At 49.0% G+C, this 23,416-nt stretch overlaps 1 protein-coding gene across 2 annotated transcripts in view; it reads left to right on the forward strand.

The window, feature by feature from the left end:
- The window catches only part of ZSWIM5 (zinc finger SWIM-type containing 5), a 100,231-nt gene that overhangs the window by 44,779 nt on the left and 32,036 nt on the right, over window positions 1-23,416 (forward strand). The window contains exon 1 of one of the 2 annotated variants that reach the window (XM_037404948.1): window positions 10,387-10,561. The exons of the other annotated variant lie outside the window; for it this stretch is intronic. The gene's annotated coding sequence lies outside the window, so the exon portion shown is untranslated. Of the gene's footprint in view, window positions 1-10,386; window positions 10,562-23,416 lie in introns of those variants that run through there. 2 annotated transcript variants of the gene reach the window in all.

Below are 23,416 nucleotides of genomic sequence, written 5' to 3' on the forward strand. Positions count from 1 at the left end.
CCATCTCAAGTTAAAGATGGGAACTCCTCTTCCCAGTGAGATTGCGAGTCTTTGCTCTTTCATCCACCCTTTCCTGCCATTGTGCTCCTCTAGGGCACAAACAGGAGCTCTTTTAGGTTGTGGGGTTTTATTTCCCCACCTCTTCTTCAATTGCTTCTTAAAATTGGCACCTCCAGGGACATTGTGCGCTCTCAGCTCAGCGCCTGGTATTTTCTGCCCAGCCTGGGGCTGGCTGTCGCTGGCAGTCAGTGGCAGCGGGTGAGCGATGCTGAGGACCTGCTGTTCCCATGGGTTGGGTACTGCTGCAGAGGGAGCACAGGGCACTGCCCTCTGTGCCCACACAGCATCCCTCTGAAAAAGCTGCCTCTGGCCAGCATTGCAAATGGGTGGATAGATCAGATACTGTTTTCTCCCTCAAACAGTGACAGTTAAGTCTCTTTCCTTTGCAGGGACAATTAGTTTCTTTCCTTTGTGAGAAGTTTGGTTGGAGTGGGCTGACCTCTCTTCATGGAAGGAGGGCCCTTGTCCCTTGTGTCCCTGGGAGAAGCCGCAGCATGGACCGTTTATGGTTTTTCCTTTTAACGCAGTGACGGCGGCTTTGTTTTCTACATTTAGTTTGCATCTAAGACCAGGACATGGCTCATGCTGTGTCCCTGATCCAGTGTTTAAAGCTTTGCTGTGATTTAAGTTTGGCCTGGGCCCTGCAGGGTTTAGCTTAATTTTTAAAGCTCTCAATGTGAATAATTCCTCGCTGAATGCAGATCGCAAGAGGGGATATTGATTTAAAGCTTTAAAGCTGGTGGTTATGGATTTAAAAAAAAAAAAAAAAGAGGAGGAAAGAAGGAGATTTACTGTAGTCAGAGCTGGTTGCCTAAATGTTAGTCCCTTACAGACAAGCTTTTGCTCAGCTAGGTGTGGGAGTGGCAAGGAAGCCCAGTGAATTTTAGCTTTGAATTGTTGGCTCCTGAGAATCAGCCCTGGGATACAGTCGGATTGCGATTGCCCGTGCCAGGGAAGCATTTGCTGTAACTCCTGGGTCTGGACTTTGTGCAGGCACAGACATTGCTGTGGGGTCGCAGCAGCTGACCTGAACCTTTCCCCAGGCACAGGGGATCAGGAGGAGGATGCACTGGGTCAGGGTGATGCTGCAGCACATCTGCACATGGGTGTAGCTGGGGTGGCAGATAGGGAGCAGTCAGCAGAACAGGGATGTAGGGGTTCGAAAAGAAAATCATGGGAAAGGAAGCTTTGATAGAGAAGATGCTATGAAAGACAGAGGGAATTAAAGGCAGGGAGTATGTGCAGTTAGCAGGCAGGGCTCTGAGGTCACTAATGCTGGTTATTTGGATTTCAAAGAGGATCCTATTAGTTACTGTGGCAGAAAACCATTAATCAGTGGGGCGGGAGGCAGGAGCTCAGGCTGGATGGAGAAGTCAGTTTCCAATGTCCTTGGTGTCCTGCCGGGCTGGCGCTGCAGAGCATCCTGCACAATGATGGGTTTGTCTCAGGCAAAGCGCTTCCAGCCAGAGGTGCTGGGCGGGATGGGGAACAGTGAGCCCCTCTGCCTGAGATTGGTGGAAGGATACAAGGATGTTGTGTCCATGCAGACCCCTTTGCAAAATCCCATCTTGCTGCTGCTGCCCCAGGAGGTGCTGAGCTGCTGCTCTTAATGAGTGCAAAACCCAAGTTACTTACCTTTGGCAAGCGCCCTGTTAAAAGTTTCTTGTCACTATCCCACAAGCAATAAATGGGATTTGGAAGAGGATTTGGGGAAAAAACCAGCATTTCCAGGTCTGACTGTTTGTGATCCCTTGGAAGTACAGTCTCTGGCCTGCCTTTTTTTCCTATCAGGAGTTTTCACATGTGCCCAGGAGCCATGCCCAAAGGAGCTTTAAGCACAGGGCCTGAAGCCACACTGAAAGTTTGTGAGCTGGACTTGTACAGCAGCCTGGTGCTAGAACCACTTTAAAAACCTCTGAAAGAAGCCTCTCACTGTTTGGAAGGGCCATTTGCTGTAGAACGATGCCATAAATAACGTAGAAGGAGACTTGCGAGTTGTCAGAGATGAGGTCAGGGAAGGCTGGCTTAGATAAAATTAAGATGTGGACATGGTAGCTGAATCTGCAACAAAACTGGTTTGGCAGTTTTTCCCCAAGAAAAGTGGCCGAAACTTCCTCGTTTGAAGTGTTTAAATTTTTGCCAAAACCGGTTTATCTGGGATTTGATCTAACGCTTCCTTTTTATTTAAATCCTCCAAATACCATTAGGAGGAGGATACTTACCAACAATTGTTATATCCAAACTCCAGAAACTCCAGTATTCTCTTCTTCTACATTTGGATTTAAACCCCTAGTTTGACCCATTCAGACTTTGAAGGGACTGATAAGCAGAGATTTAAAAAAAGGGCAATAAAAATGGTCTTGTGTATAAATAATGGCCATCGCTCTGAGAAACTTGATTAAGATCAGTGAGATCAAGTCTCCGACTGGACTGAGTATGCTTAAAATCCCTAATTGTCTGGCTTTTTGTCTGCAGCATGAAGTTTATAAGAAAAAGGACAACTCAAGCCTACTATTTCAACACCCCTGGCATTCATGAGTAGAGCTGGGTTTCAGAGACTCCCCTGCCTTGTTCTGGCTAAGTCCTTAAAATGGAAAGCTGGAGATTAACGTGGTAGGCCTGGGGTCATCCCGTTGCAGAATACGTAGTCTCAGACACACAAGATCTTTTTCTTCAGACGTCCCTTCTGGTTGTGATGTTTGAGCCTTTGCTTTGCGCCCTGGCTAAGAGCAGCGTTAATCATAGGACTGGAATTTGTGACTTAACTGAAGAGGCGTTTTAATGCTTTTCCTGTCATCGATCAGCAGGCTGGAAGCCACTGTCTTGGTGGTGTTGTCACGCTGACCTCTGTGATGGTGCTTGATGGGTTCCCATCCTCCTGGGTGCCTCCCAGCCCAGGAATGCCTTCCAGTGTGCCTGCTTTCTCCTTTCAGATGGGATGCTCTGAACTTGGACCCCCCAAAGACAGAAAAGAGGCTTTTTGTGCAGCCTGCAAAGGGCTCTTCTGTCTGCAGCAGAGCACGGCAAAGAGACCTTCCTTCTGAATCTGTACTTCTAGAACAAAAAAAAGCCCTTGCATCAGAACTTGCTATTTATATTTCTAGCTTTGAGACTCCTCAGCTGCATTATTAATGAAGCGTTTACCAATTAAGATAGATGAGTCTGCTCTTGAGGGTGTTTGTTAAGGTAAGGTACCTTATTAGCATATCTGATAGATACAGTGCCAGGTGCTGATTAAAACCTCATTGACTCCCTAGGGACAGAAGTCTTGAGGAAGTAAGGTGGAGAAAGTTGTCCCGTTTCCCAGCTTTGGCTGTGCGGGGAGCAGGAAGAGGAGCTCAGCATCCCTCCCCAAAGGCAAATCCCAGACCTTGTGAGCAGCTTGAAACAGGCACAGGGAGGAAATTAATCAGCCCGGATCAGAAATTCCAATAGCTGGAGCAATGCAAGTGTGATTAATGCCTCCTGAACACAAGAGGTGGAAAGATGCTGGTTTTGCTGCTTTTGCAAGGCTAGCAGTCTGTCAGGCAAGTAATGCGTTTCTGATGTTGACCCTACAGGTTTCGGAGGTCTGGAATTGATGCTTGCCTATTTTACAGTGATTCGGCAGCTCACTAAATTAGGTTTGCAGGCAAAATGATACTGCAAGGAGCAGTCAGCCCACATATGAAACCAATTTCCCTTTGAAACAGCACTAAGGAGGGCGACCAGAAGAGAAACGAGATCATCTTTAGGTCTCTGATGACCTACAAGAGCTGAGAAGTGTGTGTTCGCTTTCCATATTTATTATAATATGGCAAAGGAACTATATTGTAGGCTTTAATGATCCACATGTGAAGAGCATCTTAAAATAGACTTCAGATCTTCTTGGAACATACATATGTGTTTATGATTTTATGGCTATAAAAATACATATTTACTGAATACATGTACTTTGTTTCTCCATATGCTAAATATAGTCATGTATGAAAGTTATATAGAAAATGTAATTTTCCCCTAAATTATCCCGCTGTCAGTCTGCTTCGATTTTAGCGTTGGCAGAGGCGAGGCGCGAGTTGAGATGGGTGCTGTTGTGCTGCCGAGCAGGTGTCTGGAAGCAGTTTGCCTGAGGATGGGGATTACTGGAGGCGGGGTTGGTGGCACCAGCTATTATTAAGATTTGCCCAACAGTTCACAATATAAGACCCTGTTTTCAGTTTTGCTTGTAATTTTGTCAGGGTTTTAATCATCCACGCTTTCAATTTCCATGCAGGATGTTAGCCTCAAACTGGTTGTTTTTAGCCGGGGGGAAACAGCAGTGTAAAATGGTCCTGTCATTTTGGAGAGCGACCTTGGAGAAGAATCTTCGTTTTGCCCCACTGAAAAAGTCCAAGGAGCTTTTCTTGGAGCTTGCTATCAAGTTCAGTGCAAGAGGAAGGGGGAGGAGGTGCCCATTTTGCGAGATGCCTTTGCTTCCCCTCTGCAAACGTGGCCAAACCGATGAAAAGCTGGAATTTGCGTGTGCTCAGCAGAGATTTCTTTGATTCCAGTGGCTGGTAATTACCCGAGTCCCTTCACAATGAACAAGGCTTCTTCCCACATGGCTCCCTGGGGAGGCAGGGCTGGATGCTGGCCATCCCCAGCCAGTGGCTCCCTGCGTGCTAGCCTGGGGCAAGCTGCAGCAGAGCAGGCTTTTCCTCTAATAGCTGCTGAGGGGAGCTTGTCCTAATCCCAGCTGGGCAGGCAGGTGGGACTGGGGCTGGCAGGAAACATGGGAAAATGGAGATGCTCTGGGCAAAGGCAGAAAATGGGATAGTGACTGGAGGAGGGCTGGGAAGAAGCATGGGATGGCGTTGTGCAATAGGGACACAGCAGGTCAGTTTGTCTCACTCCAGTATTTCCTAATTGTGCAGCTTGAGAAATGGCCCTTCGCCGTGTGCTGTGTCTCCAGCGTGCAGCCTTTGCAGAGGTCTGCAGAGACGCTTGCACCACGTTTAGGAGATCAGCAGCTGGTTTCTCTAAAGAGGGCCTGAAATGTAACTGTTGCTAAAATCAGTTTTTACAATAACCACAAGCACTTTAAAAAAAGGATCGTTCCTCTTGCAAACTGCAGCTCAAGTAGTCACTTTAAAATAAACACACTTCCGTAGTGTCTGCAGTTGGGCCTGGCTGGAGAGCCTGGAGTCTGCCTCGTGAGAAGTGTCATGACGCTTGAGTTCGGTTTTGTTCGTTTTTGGAGTGTTCTGCTGAGAAGGAAGGAGCCAGGCAGGCAGCAGAGCAGTCCCTGGGTAGGATCTGAGATGGGAGGCTCCACCATTCCTATTCCCACTCTGCTGGGCTTGGAGCAGGAATTTGGAGAACCCTGAGAAGCAAGTCACCAGCAACGTGTCTCTGGACACGAGATGGTTGAAGAAGATGCTGTCCCTTCATTGCTCATTCCTGTCTGCTCATCTGGGACCCCATCGTTGATGGATGCGAGCGCTCCTGGTTTGCTACTGTAGCAGAGCGAGCAGGTCAGTTGAGCTCTCTTGGACCTCCTGCTTCCTGACTTGCTTTTGTCCTAAGATGGCAGCGTGGCAGGATGCACCACTGTCTGTGGTGATGTGGGACAGCGCCACTGCAGATGTGCTGAAGCTCCAGAAATGACCACGGTCACTCCAGCACATAAAGGAAGACTTCACATTTGCACCCCTGAATGCCAAGGAGGAACCTGCTTCTTGGGTTTGAACCATTGCTGCATCCAGCTGCCAGAGCAGGAATTTATAGCCACGGGGAATGCAAAGTAGCAACGTATAAACTTTAAACAGTGTGAGTGGGTTTTTCTTTCATAATCACGGTTTGCTGTCAAAGGGGCATCATGGTAGAGGGCTGCCTGCCTGCTGCTTTGGCCTGTGTTCCCCTGTCACGTGTGTGCCGTGGTGGGGTTGGATGCTTGTGGGAGCAGGTGAGTCCGGCCGGGTTTGAGACAAGTTTCTTTCCTCAAGGATGTGATTTACTGAGAGGCAGCAGGAAGGAGAGTTTGTCGGGGAAAGCCTGCATGAAATGGGACTGCATTGTGGTATTCCAGCTCTCCCAGGGGGAGCTGGGTGGCTGGCATGCTTGCCGATGTTTTCAAGAAGGATTCCTTGTAAGCGCTTGAGGAACATTTGCTCTAAATTCACAATCAAATTCTTTCTTCTGTTGTACAAAAATGCTACCAATGAAAATAGACAAGCGCTCTGGGTCATTTCCAGATGCCCTTAGTGAGGCAGAAGTGTTTATTTTTTATGGGCCAATTTTTGTAGTCTACCAGAACGTCTTGTACTGTCTAATGCTGCATGGAGCAATAGCTCTGCAGTGTGTTTAATAAGAGCAATGTGCTCTCAGGGATATTCAAATCAAAGTTGGTTTCCTCACATGTACGTGCTCGATAGCGTGTGTTATAAAACATCTGGGTCCAAAATTGCGCTAAAGAAATCAAACAGCCAAGTCAACCTGAAAGTCGTACCAGAGCTCTGCCTGGAGAATCACCATGTGCAGCCCTCTCCTCTGCTGCAGGGACCTTGAGCAGATGGCCTGGCTGTTTTTTATTCCTTTTCCTCCTCCTCAGGAGCTGCAAGTCAGGAGTAAAAATCAGCTTTGAATTTTCTGTCAGCATGAGGAACCGCAAGTCAAAAAGGGGCTCTCTGGCCGCGGTTCCATGGCTGCGTGGGAGGTGAAGAGCCCTTGGCTCTCCTGTCTCTGCATCCGCCCTTCTCCTGCTGCAGTTCTTGGCTTTACCTTCCAGGTCTGGACCGCCTGTTCCCGGTGGTGCTGGAGATGGTGTAGGAGGACGTTGGTGGCAGCAGCTCCACCACAGCATCCCAGCTGTCTTGCATTTCTCCAGCCCAGGTTCCTGTGTCTTGGAGGTGTGCAGTGTGATGCTGCTGACTCTGCCCTGCTTTGGGGCCTCTTGCGCCTTCCACCTGGTCTGTGACCTGCTGGGTGAGTGTATGCCTCTGACATGAGCGACGATGGGTGTCTAGGGAGAGAATATATGCAAGGAAGGCTTGTGTGCATGCTTCCTCGGAGCCCTCACTGTGAGCTCTCTTGCTGTTGGGCATACTCCTGGCAGGGCTCTTTCATCAGCCCCACAAGGTATGGGGGTTGGTCCTCTTCAGAAAGACCCTTGTCTGCCCTCTCTGCTTTTCCTGGGTTCTCTGCTCATTTGCCATGGGGAAGGAGAGCGACAGGACAGGGAGCAGATGGAGGACTGTGCTGCTCCAGCTGGGTTCGTCGGTCATGGCACCACAGGTTGGGGCACGGTCACTTGGGTGAATTTTCTTCTTTTATTTGACCTTAAAAAAAAAATCTTTCCCTATGGGGTGGGTTTGTCAGGGAATAGTCCTCAAGATTTAATGTTTCCTATAAGAAATCCGTTCAACAGTGTCTTTTATCAATGGCTCCTGTCCTTTGAAATTTCAGTGTCCCTGTCATCGGCACGTCCCTGTCTGGTGTGACTGGGTTAGAAGGCTTTGCTGCAGAGATGGAAGAGGGCTGTAAGCAGCTCCATCTCACTGAAGGAGCTGGCAGAAAAAGCATCTGTCGGGGAGCTGCGGTGCTTTCTCTGTCTTGGCTATGACGAGGATAGCAAGACCAAGAACTTGGCTTTAAGGGTTTCGGAAGTTACTCTTTGCAGACTGGAAGAACATCTCCCCCTTGGCTTGGAAAGGCAACGGGTTATGTTTTAGATGAAGCCTGTTCAGTGCGGCTGGCGTTGCACCATGTACAACAGGGAAACCAGCTATCTCCCATTTTAAATAAGGATGGGAGATGCAGTGGGAATCGGCCCTGGAACAGGCTGCTTGTTCTTGGCGTGGGCAGTTTGCCTGTGAAGCATGTCAGTGTGGGTGAGGGAGCTGGGAGGGGCTGAGGGGCTCATGTCCAGTGCTTGCATGGGGTCGTTCTCTTGGCACCACATCAGTAATTTGAACGACATTGAATTACTTGCTGTTACCTGCTTGTGGATGCTGTAAAGCAGTGCTTAGCCCTTCCCAGTATGGCTTTCTGAAAGGACCCAGCCCCAAGGATCTTGGACCTTCCTCCCATTCATGTTGACCCTGTATGCTCTCAAGCTGTGTCAGTGCACGTGGGGGTGGGCTGTGCCTGCAAAGAGCTGGGCTTAAGCCGGAGCTTCTCCAGTCAGTGCTGGCAGGTTGGGGTCCTCTGAAAGGCTGTCCCTGTCTCATGCTCTTGTACGTGCTGTGTGTGCTTCATGGTGGTGCTGGGAGGATCAAACTGAAAACATTGGGCTGACCAGAAAAAATATTTCCCTAGAATGCAACACCTGGGTCCCCCCACCCCATGACTGATGTGCTAGGAAACCAAGGGCCCTTCCCTGTGCTTGTGCATCCCAGCTGTGCTCTCTCCATTCAGCAAGAGAAGGAGATAGAACAGGGTCCTTTTGGGGGAAGCAGGGGAACTTGCTGCTGATAGAAGTCCCTGTACCAGCACAGTACAACTGCAGACTGCACTGCTTTGGTCTAATTCGTAATGTGCAGGTGGCACAATGGACCGTATGCAGCACCACTCAACCATGCAGCTGGGGGTGTAGTGGTGGAGATGGGTTGTTTCTTGTCCGTGCAGCTGAGAGGGAGGAGTCCTGCTGACTCCTTCGAAGATGCAAGCCTTGGTGTGACTGCCCTGCTTGGGAGGCAAGCCAGCCCTTCGGTCTGATCCACTTGCCCTCATGTGTGTATGGACTGTCAGTGGGAACAGAGGTGGTGCAGAGCATGGGGTGAGGCTGGTGTGCCAGCAAATGTCCCAGAAGACTTTGTGCCCCTTCTAGAGGGGCTTCATGCTCACTGCAGCCAGAAACTGGACAATACATCCCTTACTCGACCTCAGGTCATTTTTTATACAGCTCAAATGTCGTGTGCTGAGGCTAAACTTAGCAATGTGGACAGAAATCATATGGGTTGTGGTGAGTCCATGCTTTACCTTGCAGTGTAAGTACAGTCAAGGGCTTTCGTCAGGAGCTGGATGGCTGAATAACACTTGAAGGAGAAAATGTTTGTGCTAAGACCTGGTGTTAGATCCCCAGTTCTGAACAAGCCTTGCAATTGTCTTTATTTTTTGTGTGTGTGTGTCTGCGGAGCGAGAGCAATAATTAATGCAGAATTGCTCTCCTGGGTTCTGGCAAAGCCAATACTAATTTTCCGAAGTCAGCTCAGAAGAACTGAAAGCGCAGTTTTAGGCAGGGTTGCGGGTCAAACGTTTCTCCATTTGGCTCCTGCTACTTTGATTGTCAAACATCACTTGGAGCTTTTCAGTCAGCATTGAAGTGAGACTGTCAGTCTAAGCCGGGGAAGTCCTGGACATCAGATGATTACATATTCCAAAAAGTAACCTTAGCTTGACCTTGGGAAGGGGGGGTTGGTCAGCATCAGATTTGTATATTTTTACACAGCTTTTCATTTTTAACTTCTTACAAATGGGCTTTTTTCCTTTACAGATTTTTCTTTCTGCAGCGTTTTGCAAATGCACCGGTCATTTCCTAACAAGCCAGACTTCAGCTTGCTCCTTAAAATGCCCCTGTGAGGCCCAGAGGGGACATTATCCTGGCTTTGCAGTCGGGGAAACCAAAGCCCAAAGAGGACGAGAGCTTTGTTTCAGAGGTGCCGGGCAGTCAGGATCCTCATTACAAGCGATGGGAACTGGGGTGGGTTTCGGTGGTACTGAGTCTCCAGCCCCTGTGAGCTGGGTAGAAGACCCCAGGCGTTTGGAGAGCTGGAGCTCCCGTCTCACCCAAGTGCTGTTTGCCAGGAGAATGCTCATCTTGGAGAAGCATGGCGGGGGTCGGTGGAGGGGTCTGTGCCTGGGACTGGTGTGGGCTGGGTGGGTTGCTGCCATGTCAGCTCCCCGGCAGCACAGAGTGAGGGTGAGAGGGATGCTCGGAGGCTGCCAGCCGGAGGGGCCGGGAAGAGGTGAGTGTTTTAGGAGGGGACCTGGGTCGCTTGACAGAGCTGAGACCACACAATGGCTGGTGGTTTCACGTGTGTCTCTGGAGCGGAGAGGGGTGATGAGATACATACCGTTTGCATGCCTGTGCTCTGGCTTGATGTGGTCTCGCAGAGCAAATCAAAGCTTTTGCTTTGAAGGCAGTGGAGGGGGAAGGGACTGTCTTTGTTCTGCTCTTTGGAGAGTGCTGGAAATCCTTCAGCCCAGAAGACTACACCCTTCATTACCCTCTGGGTTATTGGCCCCAGATTGGAAGTATGGCTCTGTCATGTGAAGTATTTGATTATTTATACAGTTAATGTTTAACAGAGTCAAAGTATTAGAATTAAACAGGGGACGAGCTTCCAACTTTGCATGGTTAAGGGCTAATAAAACTTCTCTGATCCAGTGTTGTCCTTTCACCAGAGGGTTTTTTTTTTTCATTAGCTTTGGAGTGTTGAAAAGAGATCTCCTGTATTTGAGGTAGATTGATCTGTTGGCTTCAGACAAAGGGAACGTGCAAAAGCGTCAGTTGGTGCAGGTGCAGGCGACCGAAAATTTCAAGGTGAGTTTAGTTGGCATCTTCAGTGGCAGTAGCTGGGTTCAGCAGCATCTGCCTTGGAGACCGAGTGATGCCTGCAGCCCGCCCCGGGTGCCAAGGAGCAGAGCGCAGGCTGGGTGAGCAGTGGGCTGGGATGGGAGGTGGAGGGCAGCAAGGGGCTGGACCGCCCGGTGCTGGCTTTGCTGCTTGCACCAGCCTCCGCCGCACTGTTTTGGGTGTTGACTTGCTGCGGGAGAGCCTGGAAGTGTGGACTGGTGACACTTAGGTCATCGCATCATCCAGGGGGGTTTGAGGTGGGATAGCGTTTCCCAAGTGTTTGGCATGGGGATTGCAAAGGTGTGCCTAGGGCAGCCCCCACGGCTGGCGTGGTCCGCAGGATGGTAGGAGAAGGGGACAATGGTTGTGGCTGGCTGAGCTTAACAGTGTGATGGGATTGATGTAGCAATGTGTTTGGTTTTCGTTTCTTTTTCGTTTAGTTTACTCAGACTTACTGGTCTGGTGGTGTCTCCCCCCAGCATACTTACTATCCATTGCCCAAATCCAGTGACATCTTTTGGCACTGAGCTCTCAAAGCTGCACCTCTTGCCAGTTAGGTGATTGGAGATGGTGAGCATGCTAACATGGGTTTTCATATGTTTATTGAGGGGAAGACTGAGGAATCGGGGCATTGTGGCATCCTCGAGATCCTGCAGGGTGGAGTGGATGTGACTGCTCCAGAGGTTTCCTCAGTGCTATTGCATTTTAGGTTGATTTTTAGTAAACCACCAGGACCGAAGGCAGCCATGACTGCGAGCTTGCCACTTGTATTTTAGGTGTCCTGATTATCTGCTGTGCATTTTCTCTCCCTCTTATCTCCCACGCACTCGTGCCTGCACAAATGCCGAGTATACTGTGAATGTAATTTGCTTCTACTTTGGCCTGGTGTATCGATGTGATTGATAACTCACGTTGTGCTGGCGACAGCCATTTTTAATCCTTTCCTTGTGACTGGAGAAACAGGGAGGGATGTATGAAAGCAAGGCTGTTGGAGTGGCTGTTGCATGGGTGGAAGATCCACAGATGACGTTTTGCTTTTGCAAACGTACATCGTGAGTGTGACGGAAACCCTGCTCCTCATCATCCTTCCTACCATTTCTTCTCAGTGCAGATGATGCAGGAAACTGTACTAAAGAGTTTTGTGCCTCCAGTTCTGCCTGTGGGCATCACCTGCTCATTGGCTGGATGGAGTGAGGCGCTGCTCTCAGCTCTCGTGAGGGGTATTGGTCTCTCCATCCACGATGAGTTTGTTTAATGGAGTGGTTTCTCCAAACAAGGAACTGAATTGATTTTAAAAGAATACACCTTCCCTGCAAGATGTCAAGGTCATGATCCATGAGAGCAGCCTGTAGACAGATGTGTTCATCACTAAGATATACTAAACTTTTTTTTTTAAATTTCTAGTCTTATTTACATTTCACCTGCTAGGTCCCAAATGTGGTGCTTCCTCCCCTTGAAGACGACTGAACCCTTGACCTGCCGTAGAAGGCCTGTGGGGTTTCCATCTCCTGCGGAGGAAACGCGCAGTGGGGAAATAGCAAGTGGAAAGTGTAATCTAGCGTAGAAGTATTTATTTTTCAAAGACAAGTGGCAACCTCCTGTCCCTCTGTTGCCCTGTGTGCTCCTCATCTATTTCAGATTTTAATAAATTTCTTGTTTATCTTGAGGAAGCAAATTAATAAGTAATGGCAATTGCTCTTTAGAGAGAGAGGTTGTTGAAGGTTGCATTTGTTTTAATTTGGCATGTGTGTTGTTGCAGGGACTGTTTGCTGTTGAGGCAGGCGCATCGGTGTCAGAGCTAGTAAAATATGACAGTTGCCTGCGTACGCAAGCGTTGGGTGTAAGGTCTTGTAAGTAGGTCTTTGAGCAAGGGCTCAGCGGGGAATTAAGCTGGTCTTGCTGGGAGCTTTGGGGCTCCCATCTCCTTTAGCAAACCAGGGTAGGTTTGAAACACAGCATGACTAGGCAGACACATCTTCCCTGTACGTCGCTGGGCAATCCCAGCGTTGCTTTTCCAGGCCAGCATCGTCATTTAGTGTGTGGTGCCGGTCAGGTCTCAGCCCTTCTTATATGCCAGAAACACACAGCTGCTTCGTTCAGACACCCACTCGAGGTGATGCTGTGTTCAGTTGGAGGCAGCCTGGCCCTGAGCATCATACATACCCCATCTGTGGGAATGTGGACATGATGGTGGAGCTTGGCTGTGTGTGCATCAGGGGGATCATCACCAAACATCTAAACCAAAGTGCTTGAAAACCCTGAGCCATGGCAAGAACATTCAAATCTACTTAAAATGCTAGGAGCTTTGGAAAGAGAACTGAGTTTCATTTCTATACCTTTCTGTGTATTTTTAAGATCATGCTTGCATCTTTTTGAAGTGTCTGTGACAGCCAGGCTTCTCCTGTGACTTTACAGGTTGGGGCTTTTCCACCCTAAATGGTTTGATGGTTGATGTTCATTGACATGCACTGTGGGCTGGCATCCTGGGAGGGGGCTCGCAGGAGTCCAGCTCTGCCATCCGCCATCTAACTGGGAGACCTCCCCCCCCAAGACAAGATGCGTCACCCATAGTGTGTGGCTGCTCCCCCTTTTCCAAGGGTGTCTGTGGACCCTCTCTCAAGGATCAGAGGAAGCTTTTCCCTCACTGCTTTCCAGTGTTTAAGTGAGAGCACCATGTAACACTTGGGTTAATTATAGCAATTCCTAAAACTCTTTGCTGAGAATGTGGGTAAACCCACCTTCTCTCAATTAACTGGCTTCCCTTTTCAAAGGGAAGACGGGAGTCAACTCCCCAGTTGGGTTTTTTTCCCACTTTGTTTCTGTTTCATTATGCTGAGCTTACTGCGGTTTTGGTTGCTTTCAATTCCAAATTGAGATAAATCTGCTGATAACCCTCTACCGCGTATGTGTCTGCTGCCAGGAAGCCCTGCCTGGCTCATCCCGTGGAGCATCAGGGCAAACAAGGAGCTGTAGGAGGCTGCAGGGGTGGCGTGTCACTCCGGCGGGGCTTTCAGGTTGTATTCAGCCAGCCCACAGGTAGTTGACTGAGGTATTGCAGGGCTCCCAAGGACTTAATTACTGAAACAGATCTGTGGTTAGAGGAGCTGGAGACTCTCCATCCACCACCAGAAGGATGTCATGCCACATAACAGGAGAAAACTGCCGCTAAGTGTCTCACATCACACTTTTCCCTTTTCCTTTTGGTCCTGTGTATTTAGCATTAACTGCACAATATAGGTTTCCTTTTGTTTTAATTGTGATGAATTCCACGGAGAAGGAATGGATCGCTCGCTCTCATTTTTCTTTCTACTCTAGCCCCAGCCAGCCCGATGACAGATCTTGTCATTGTGCTGTGTCATTTTAGATGTTTGCACTGCACCAAAAGCAAACGGAGGAGCCTGCAGTCTAGGCTGTGGATTGAATAACAATGTTTTTCCAGGAAAAAAAACCCTGTGAAGTTTCTAATCAGAAACATGAGTTTTGCAGAGACAGCCCATAAACCGCTCCTGACCCACTGAAGTGATGGTGCACATCTCCCTGGGTATCAGGTTTTGCGGCCCTTTGTATTTCTGAAGGCTGTGAAGCTGTGGAGTCATCTTGAACTTGAAAAGAAGGGCTCACGTTTTCTCATGCATGGTGGATCCTCTGGGACAGCTTTCCGGTTGTAGGCTCCTTGCTAAAGCCAGAGGTTGGGTGACCTGTGGCTGGGTGATGCTGGGGGCAGCGTGTGTCCAGAAGGAGAAAGGGTAGTGCTGAGGGGCTTAAAATCACGGAATGGGAATCTGCATCTTGTGAAATGCCTGCGTGCTAAAGATGGTGAAAACTGCTGATGCAGGAGAGCAGAGCATCTTTGTCAGGCATCTGTCTCCCGACCGCCTTCCTTTCAAGCAGAGAGGGCTGCTGGGGAAGTGTCTGCTCCGCAGAACTCCTGCTGCCTTCCTGACTTTTCAGAAGGGTCATGTGAAAGCTAATGTGATCAAAAGGGGGTTTAAAGTGTTATTTAAAGCGTGATGACTGTTCTGCAGAGGGTTTTCATCATGCAGGATTGGGCGATTTGACTGCTCATCAGCTGTGACCCCAAACTTTGCTGTGGGGTCTCACCAGAGAGGAGATACTAGCGACTGAGAACTTGCATGTGGTTGCCTCGCTTGGGTTGGTCTTGTCCCTCTTTGATTTTTCTTACGGTGCCTGAGCACGCTGCCTTGCTGTTGCACACTGAAGTGTGTTAAGCTTTGTGGGTGGCGGTGGGCAGTGTATCAGGGATCCCTTTTGTGATACTGTTTGTGGATCTTGGGGAAATGGCCATGCCCAGGAGATGGCAAGGAGTCTGGCTGCTCTGGCACAGCATCTGGTCTCTGTGGAGCTGACTCTGTAGTTGTCTGAGTAGTTGTGGGTGTGATGGATAGTTTGGTAGGACTGGAGGATACCAAATAAAAACCCGGTTCTTGTGAAAGACGTGGAAAACTCATCCACCAGCAGGTTGAGTTGGGCTTGGCAGCTGCCACAGCACACTTGGATGCTCTGCAGGTCCTTCCACTGTCAAGAGTTGATGCTTCTCAGATACCCTCAACACACTGGGCATAAACAAAAGCCTTGTGACCCCCCAGGGATACATGTAAGCACTGGCATCCCTCCTGTGGGGGACCAGCAGGGGATGGGGGACCTTGATATATGGGGCAGGACTCTGGGAAGAGCACAGAACCAAGATGTATATGTGTGAAACAACATGACAGCAGTTGTTCCCCTCTCCAAAGTGTGGTCCTGCTGGAGATCCCCCCCCTTTCCCAGCTCTGTGCAGAGATCCCAGGGACAGGAATCATTTGCCTTCCCCAGCACAGTGGGGCAGATGTTACACCTCATGATGCAAACTCCTCCAACCTCTCACTAGATGGTTCCTCTCACTTTGCAGCTTATGGGTTGAAAGCAAGCTAGAAAAAAAGGGGTTTTGACACAAAATCAAGTTGTGTGACTTTCCTTCATCTCAATTTTTTCTGGGTGTTGAAATTCATCATCACCATTCCCAAGCTTGACCCCACCCTTCACCTCCTCTTCTGGGGTTGTTCTGGTCAGGGTTGTCACCAAGGAGTGGTGACCAGCCCAGCCACTGGTGTGCAGCAGTTACTTGAATGACTCCCTGTCCTGGAATTAAAGTCCCTTCCTTCAGGAATAATTAATACACTCCAAAAGTTTCCCAGAATTATTCTGGAATGAAATGTCCACAGAGGAGGCTGATCTGGAATAGTAATTGCTGAATAATTTATTCTGCAATGAGTAGTTAATTTCCCTATATGGAGCTGCCCTAATAAGCTCCAAAATTTAAGCTTTATTGGTTTGGGGGCTGGGGGGAAAGGAAACCACTAAGTTTTTGTGAAGCTACTGAAGTAAGCTAAGCCGTTTAAGTATAATAATATTTCTACAATATAAAAAATGTTTGGCTGCGGTCTCCTTAGTGAAATCCAATATATATGTTAAAAAAGGTGGGTTTCTTATAAATGGGGGCTGTAAAAGTTGGCAGGAGAAGGAGGTCATCCTGGTGCCTGCCCCAGGGGTCTGTGCCCAGCCCCTGAATGGAGAGCAGAAACGGCAGAACGGTGTCGTCTCAAAGATTTTTCCACTTCGGAGGAGCAGTTAAAGGTGAGGGTTTTGGAAGGAAGTTAATTGACCTTTTCAGAAAATCTGTTGCCGAGGCCATTACCACAAATGCCATTGAAACGCGTCGTAAATATAATGTTCGTTTAACCAACATTGCCAATAACTTAGAAAGTCAGACTTAATCCTCCCTTTAAAAAAAAAAAAAAAAAAAAAAAAAGGCTATTCTTAGTGGAAGAAATGTCTTTTTTGGGAAGAATTTGGAGCAGATTTTCGTATACTGAATCTAGGCTGCCTCATTCCCTTGGAAGGCTTCTGAGGGCCAGGAAAATTATAACTAATAACTTCCCTATAAATTGTAGAGCTGCTATTTTAAGATCTGGTGTCTCAGGGAGGATTGGGGTGGCGTCCTGCTTCCCTCCATTGCCGCACAATGCCCTGGTTTGATTCTGGTCCTTGTTAAGCTGGCTGCTGGTCCTGCCTGTGCAAAACCAGAACGTGGGAAGAAGACAAGTCAGGAGGCTCTCTGCCTTGGTTTTTTTGCTTTTGATTTTCCATATTGGTGGATTGAGTTTGGGTTTTGGTTTGGAGGTGGCCTGCTCCAGAGGCAGGTTTGAGTTACAAAATACGCATTGAATGCAATTTATCTTTGTGTATTTGGAGACAAAATCTAAAGCCAAGCCTGGAAAAACAGCCAGCATGGGAGGGAGGCCATGTCTTGGAAAAGCAGGTCAGCAAAGGGAGCAGATAGGTAGAGAGAAAAGGATGTCTGTGGCTTTGGAGCAACTTCTTCGCTCCCCAGAGGGTACCCAGGGATGAGCCCTTAACCCAGGAGCAACAGGTTAATAGCTCTGGTGTGGGAGGCACTTCGCTTTTAGGGGTTGGGGTTATGTTCTTGTGGGGCTAAGAGTTATGCAAATTGCCACATAAAAAAAGGTGACAGAGGGAAGAGTGCGGCTCCGCTCGCTTTCAGCTGCAGTGAGGATCAGTGATCCCATCGTGGTGACACTTGCATGGAGGGATAAGAGGCGTTTCCTAATTAAAACTCTTTTATGTACTAGAAGCCAGCTTCTCAGCTGCTGGAAATCTGGGTGGCTCCATTGAAGTCGGGAGGTGACCCCAGCTCAGCCTCACATGTGAGTTTTGGCATCTCCCATCAGTTTCCTGGAGGCAGCTGGGGTGGTGACAGCATGGGGCTGGGTCTGCTCTGTGGCAGCCTCAACTGATGGGATGCACAAGCCCGGAAATTCCAGCAAAAGTGAATTTCCTCTCTGTGGATGTTTTCACTCATGCTTGAAAACAACCCTGCATCTGCTGAGAAAACACCTGAGCTGCACCAAGGAACTGTATTGCTCCTTGTTCAGAGGCAGCAGCTCATGAATGCAGAGAGGAGAGATGCTTTTGGGGTGGTCACAGAGATACGTTGCTTTTTCTCTCTCGATTTAGATGGTACATTCATCACTTCTATCAAAAAATGTACTGCACAGCCTCATCTTTCTAATTTCTCATGGTTTTGAGAAAGCTCTTTATATCCAGGCTTACCATAGCAGTAAAGTAGTATGTAGCAGCAAAGAGCAGAGACTTGACAGCATTTTGCCACCAGTTATTATGTGGGCAGCACATGTTAGCAGAGATGTGCTGAACTCATCCTCTCTTCAAGCCCTTTCTATTGCTTATGCTGCTGCAGAACCGGCATTCGGGTTGGTTTGTGTTAGATCTGAACTGCTAGCAGAGGAATTCAGCTTGCAGGGCTGCACCTTAGCAGAGAAAATCAGTCCGAGCTTTAAAACTGGTTATATTTTTTTCCTTCTTCCCCCAAACCATATGTCTTCAGAGCAAGGGTTGTGCATCTGGGTAGATTAAAAACCCATTTGCTAGCTGGCGGCGGAAGGATGTGGAAGGTGATGCTGGAAAGGCTGATCTTCGCTTTGGGGCTGGCAACAAAGACCCGAAAAAGCTGGGTCTTCAGGGGTGAATGGGCAACAAAGAGCACTCCAGGCTGGGGAGAAAATGGGGGAACAGTTGTGCATATTTTGGGGGGAATGTCACAGATCGGGACCAGTCATCTGTAGCACAGCCATGGTCCAGCTACCCCCAAGGCTGGGTAGAGGGAGGAAAAAACCCTCCGTTTCAGGCTCCTAGATAAACAAACACTAGAAATCTTGTAAGGGTAATAATGGAAATCACTGGGAAATTGAGTTAATACAAGGGCATCTGTGTAAGTGAATGCTCGGGACAGGGAAACGGCTTTGTCCTTTAACTCTAGTAATGCTGGAGCAGATGGGAAGCGCAGTGCACTTCACGCATTAGCTGCCTCGGATAAAGAGCAAGGCAGAGGACGGTCCTCTTGGCTGATTAGAGGTTAACAGGGATAGAAACCAGCGGATTGACTCTTCATTTGCAGGAGGTGTTGTGGGATCAGAGCAGATGGCAGAGAGAGCGTCCCTCCAGCTTACTCAGCTGCTCAGAGGAGCTTACGGCTCCCTCCAGCACAAACAGCCTGGCTTGCATCTCCTCTCTTTACAGCTGCAGCTCCTGCCTCTTCCCTGGCCTACCTGAAGAGACAGTATTCCTCCTAAAGCGTGGTAGTTGGTTTCCGAGGCTGTAGGTATGTGTGGGGACGCTTGCAGCCATGGTGCATCCTCTCCAACTCAGCAGTATCCCTTTGTTACAGCTTCTCCAGTGCCAGCTCCGCTGCAGGCATGGCTCCTGCACGGGGGCTATTAATGGTCTTTGTTAGCTCTGTGAAGCCAGAGGTGTTTTTCCAGGGTGGTAATGACTGGGCAAGGACGGGAGCATGGTGGGGACTGGGAAGGAGGGCTGCCGGGGGAAAAGGTACAGCAGAAGAAGCAGAGCTGCATCCTGCGGGGACAGCATCCTCCCGGCCAGCCGTCGCCTGCTCCTTCATCCCTGCCAAGGTCTCGTTCAACACCTTTGCCTGTGGTCACAAAAAGAAATTGCTTTGGGGAGGAGGGAGGATGTAAACTCCTAACAGCTAGGCTCATTGACTTGCAGGAAGCCTGGATTCCCTATTTTGCAAGGGAGAAATGGCAATTGATTCAGCCTTACCCTCTTCCTTTTTGTCTGCCAGCTCTCTGAAAAGGCACATTTTATCTGTGTGTGACAACACCTGCCTAGGGTGCCTCTCATTGAGCTGAGCTGAATCAAAAGAGCAACAAGAAAAGTGGGTTTAATTGCACACATCTTCAGCAGAGTCTTTCTTGCACTGGCAGCACAAAAGGCCAGCCCCGTGCTGGTTGAATGGAGCCCGGGAGGGCTGGAGCGAGCCGTACTCTCCGTTACTATCGGAGGCAGATGATTCACTTTGCTGGAGCATTGTCATGTGCAAATGAGTTCATGAGCCCATCTCCTTTCCAACTGCAAGGTCAGGGACTGAGCAATTGTCAGCATCAGCCGGCTGGAGGAATTGATCTAGAAGCTGGAAAGCTTTGGAAGATTTTACTAACCTCTGCTTCCCACCACATGAGCACACCGACACCTTCCTCCCATGGGTGTTGTCTACATTACAAATATTGACCGATTTTAAGCTGATGTTTAGAAAGCTGCTGTTTCGAGGCACGGAAATGTGACCGAGAATGGCTTATAAATAACACTCGGTGCAGCAATTATTATTCATTGCTAGTTATGGCTTTCACACAGTGGAAAAACAAATGGTTTTTCCACTAGGAGCTGGAGCTGCAGTCCATTTAATCACTAAAGAGCTTGGAATCGCTTTAGTTTAAAATACCTTTCTTCTGTGGTTTGGAAATTTAAAAAAAAATATTTGGGTCATGTTAACCTAGTGTATATGACTTGCGCTGAGAATTTCAGTTTCCCTCGTCTACATCTGCTGAGCCCCATAAATATCCGTGCGTTTGTGTCCGTTTGGTTTTGCAGAGCTCCTGCCTGCCTGAAGGCAGAGCTGCCCAAACACAAATTTGAAGTGGATTTAGTCTGACTAGAGGTGGGGTCCTGGGTGCTGAGCACCAGGCATAAGAGCAGTGAGGAGCCAATCTGCTGTCTGCTTGCAGCCACCCCGCTCTGGCCGGCGTGCAAGAGAATGCAGCTGGTGCCTTCAGGAAGCTGTGTGGATGGACTCTCCATCACCTTGCTCCTAATGGAGGCTGCCCAAAACACCAGCCTCAGTTACTGGGAGGTCACTTGAGGTTTTGACAGCCAGATGCTGGGGGTGAGTTCTTTAGATATAGTGTCCAGCTGCATCCTGCCAGTGGTCCTTACTTGGGGGGATTGATGTGGTTGCATGTTTCCTTCTGCAGAACTGTTTCTTGCCCTGTTTTGAGGTTTTCACAAAGACCGAGAAAAGCCTGCAGAGGAGGCAGAGGAGCCACAGTGACGTGACGAGATGCACCCCACGTTATCTGTGCATTACTGGTCCCCATCCTCTCTTGCACAGCAATGCCAGTGCAGCAACCTCAGGGATGGTCTCTGCTGGTTCAGTGTTAGGTCCTAGAGGTGGCTCCTCCTGCATGTGAAGCCTTCCTCCTGGGTCGGATCGCGCTAACGTTCTGTGAAAGGCAGGCGAGTGCTGCACCTGGGAAGAACAAGCTAATTTTTCCGAATGGCACAAGTTTGCGAATGACAACTGTGACTTCTGCCTGGGTTGCGGTGTGAAATCTGGAGGATGGCTGTGAGCAGCAACTGCCGGAGGGAGCAGAGCTGAGCTCTCGAGTTCCCGGCTAGTGTTGTATCTGCAGGGTCCTCCTCTCCCTCCTCCTCCCCGCGGGTGTTGGAGGGCTTTTTGATGACACAGTTATGACAAGGGAAGGGATTATGCCTGGGTTTTGTTTGTTTCTGGGGTTTAAATTTCCACCTGTGGTCTGCCCGTCTCTGAACTTCAGGTATTTTGATGTAACCAGCTTGAACGTTGGCTTTACCTTCAGTGGTTTGCTGGAGGACCCAAGACTAGGGTTTTCCACAGCCAGCCTGGTGGCAGGTTGGAGCTGCAGGACAGGCTGGTAGTTTCTCCCAGCGGGTGGCTTGTGGACATCCAGGTTCATAATGCCCAGCTGAAAGTCTCTGGCTGCTTTTAGAGAACTAAAGAGTTTACAAAGCTCCTTTTGGTTGAGTAGGTTTAGAGATCAAAGAATTCTCCGTCTTGGTTAAAGATGCTTCTGTTGAAGCCTTAATGGTCTCGTCTTAATAGCGAAGTCTCCTGTACTGGAGCTCCTGCTAAAGGCTTGATCCTTTGTAGCTGTTTCAGAGGCCGGGGATGTTTTGTGGATCTGTGCTTCTCCCAGCCTGTGCAGTTTATCAGCTCCAAAGAGGAAAATGTTGCCCAGTTGATGAAGTTTGGTATGTGGAGCTCTTGAACTCCCAGAAGACATTTCTAGGGTTTCTTTTAATTTAAATCAGAGGTACAATGTCCTGTGGCACTAATGCAAGGAAGATCCTTGCTCCAGTGTTTTGTCCCCATTTGACAGGTAAGCAGGATTGTGAAGGAGACATTGTGCCCTGTGTGCCTGTGAACATTCGTGGCACCTTTCTGTGCTCTTTCTGGGGCACGTATGAATGCCTAGCTCCTTTTGCAACCTGAATCAAAGAGACATCCACTGGGAAGCATCTGTGGTAAAAGTAGGGGAGGCTGTTCTGGGGCAGGGAGGCGGCGACATTTTCTTGGGACAAAGCTAGGCTCTGATGGGGCGTAATGAGTCTGTAGTTACAAAGATGGTGTTTAATTAGTTCTTTTCCATGGTTTTCAAGCCCTGGCACTGTCACTTTGCTGGCAGCAAATCAAACACCAAGTTAGCTTATGTTAAGGAACAGAAGATGAAGTCCTAGATAAGCACTCAGCTGTAGGAATGTCTTAAATTGAAACGTGCAGGGGGGACCTGGAGGAGAGTATGGTTTTGCTCTCAGCACTATCCAGACCCTGTGTCTGTGGCCAGGGCTGTGTTTTCTCTGCTGGAGTGCTGGTTTGCCTGCCCCGTGTGCTTTTAGGATGTGAGATGAATGCAGAGGAGGGTATGGTGACAGCTGTCCTTCTCCAGGGTGTCCTGTAGGCTCTTGGTGACTGGAGCATCAGGGTTTTGTGTGGACCAAGAGTGCGTGCTTTGGTAGACAATGGTAGACAAAAACCATAACCTACCTTTTAACTGCCGTTCTTCTCTGGGACTGGGACACCCATTGCCGCTGAGTTGGTGTGCTCATGGGTGCCGGGCTGCAGATCTGGCCACAGAGCAGCGCGCAGCATGGTAGCTGCAGGCTGACCTCTGTTAATGTAAATATTCCCAAATAATGCCTCTGTTCCTGCCAGCTTGTGTCTCTCCCGCTCTCACTGTGTTTAATTTCTGCTAAGCTTTTGATAAATGTTTTGTATAGAGTTCCTAGTTTATCTTAAATAGACCTGCTGCCACCATAGCTAAAATCTAAAGCAACACTTGACTTAGGGCTTGAGTGCCAGTTGAACTGGGCAGTTGCCGATGTGCTGAACAGTCCTGTTCGGCGTGCAGACCCTGGCTGCGAGTTGCAAGGAGTGGTTCTCGCAGTGGATGGGGGAACACAGCTTTTAGGATGCCTGAGAGCAGTCTCGGAAGTATGCAGACAAATTTCCTCTCTCAGGGGGCCGGATTCACGCCATGATTGATGTATTTTCAGAGTTAAACTTGCCCAAAACATGTCGTTTGATTAAGTGAGTTCCTCCAGCCTACACCATTTAGCCCCAAGTGGGGTCTGGCCCATGATCCTGCAGAAGTAAGCGTTTCGAGGCAGTGTTTATGGCTAGTAATTTGTCTTAGAGGGTTTTATGTATATGTGCGTATGTGCCTACGGGTGTACATATGCATATATACATACATTCTTCCTCAGGAATGTGGTTTCCAATCCTTTTATCTTGTTCAAAAAAGTAAACTAGGGAGAAACTGGCACTGAGTCGGAGCCGCCTGCCAAGCATCGCAGACCAGAGAAGTGGTAAAACATAAACACTTTGGAGTTTATCCTCGGGATTTATATAGTTTGGCTGCTGGGGGATGGACTGCGGTGGAGAGCGGCTCGGCAGCCCCTGGCTGTGCTGCTCCCGCAGCGCCGAGCCCGGCACCGCTGCAGCTGCACTTCCACGGCAGCAGCGTGCGAGCGAGAGGGTAGTGGCGGGCCGTCCCTCCTGCTCTGCTGGCCACGTGGGGTGGATTTCAGGCGATGGCAACAGAACAGGTCTGCTTTCCCCCTCCCCTACGCTAAAGTAAAAGCAGATCTCCTTGACGCTTAATCAGATTTGAA

The sequence above is a fragment of the Falco rusticolus genome, chromosome 11 (genome assembly GCF_015220075.1).
Source record: "Falco rusticolus isolate bFalRus1 chromosome 11, bFalRus1.pri, whole genome shotgun sequence".
NCBI classification, from domain to species: Eukaryota; Metazoa; Chordata; class Aves; order Falconiformes; family Falconidae; genus Falco; species Falco rusticolus.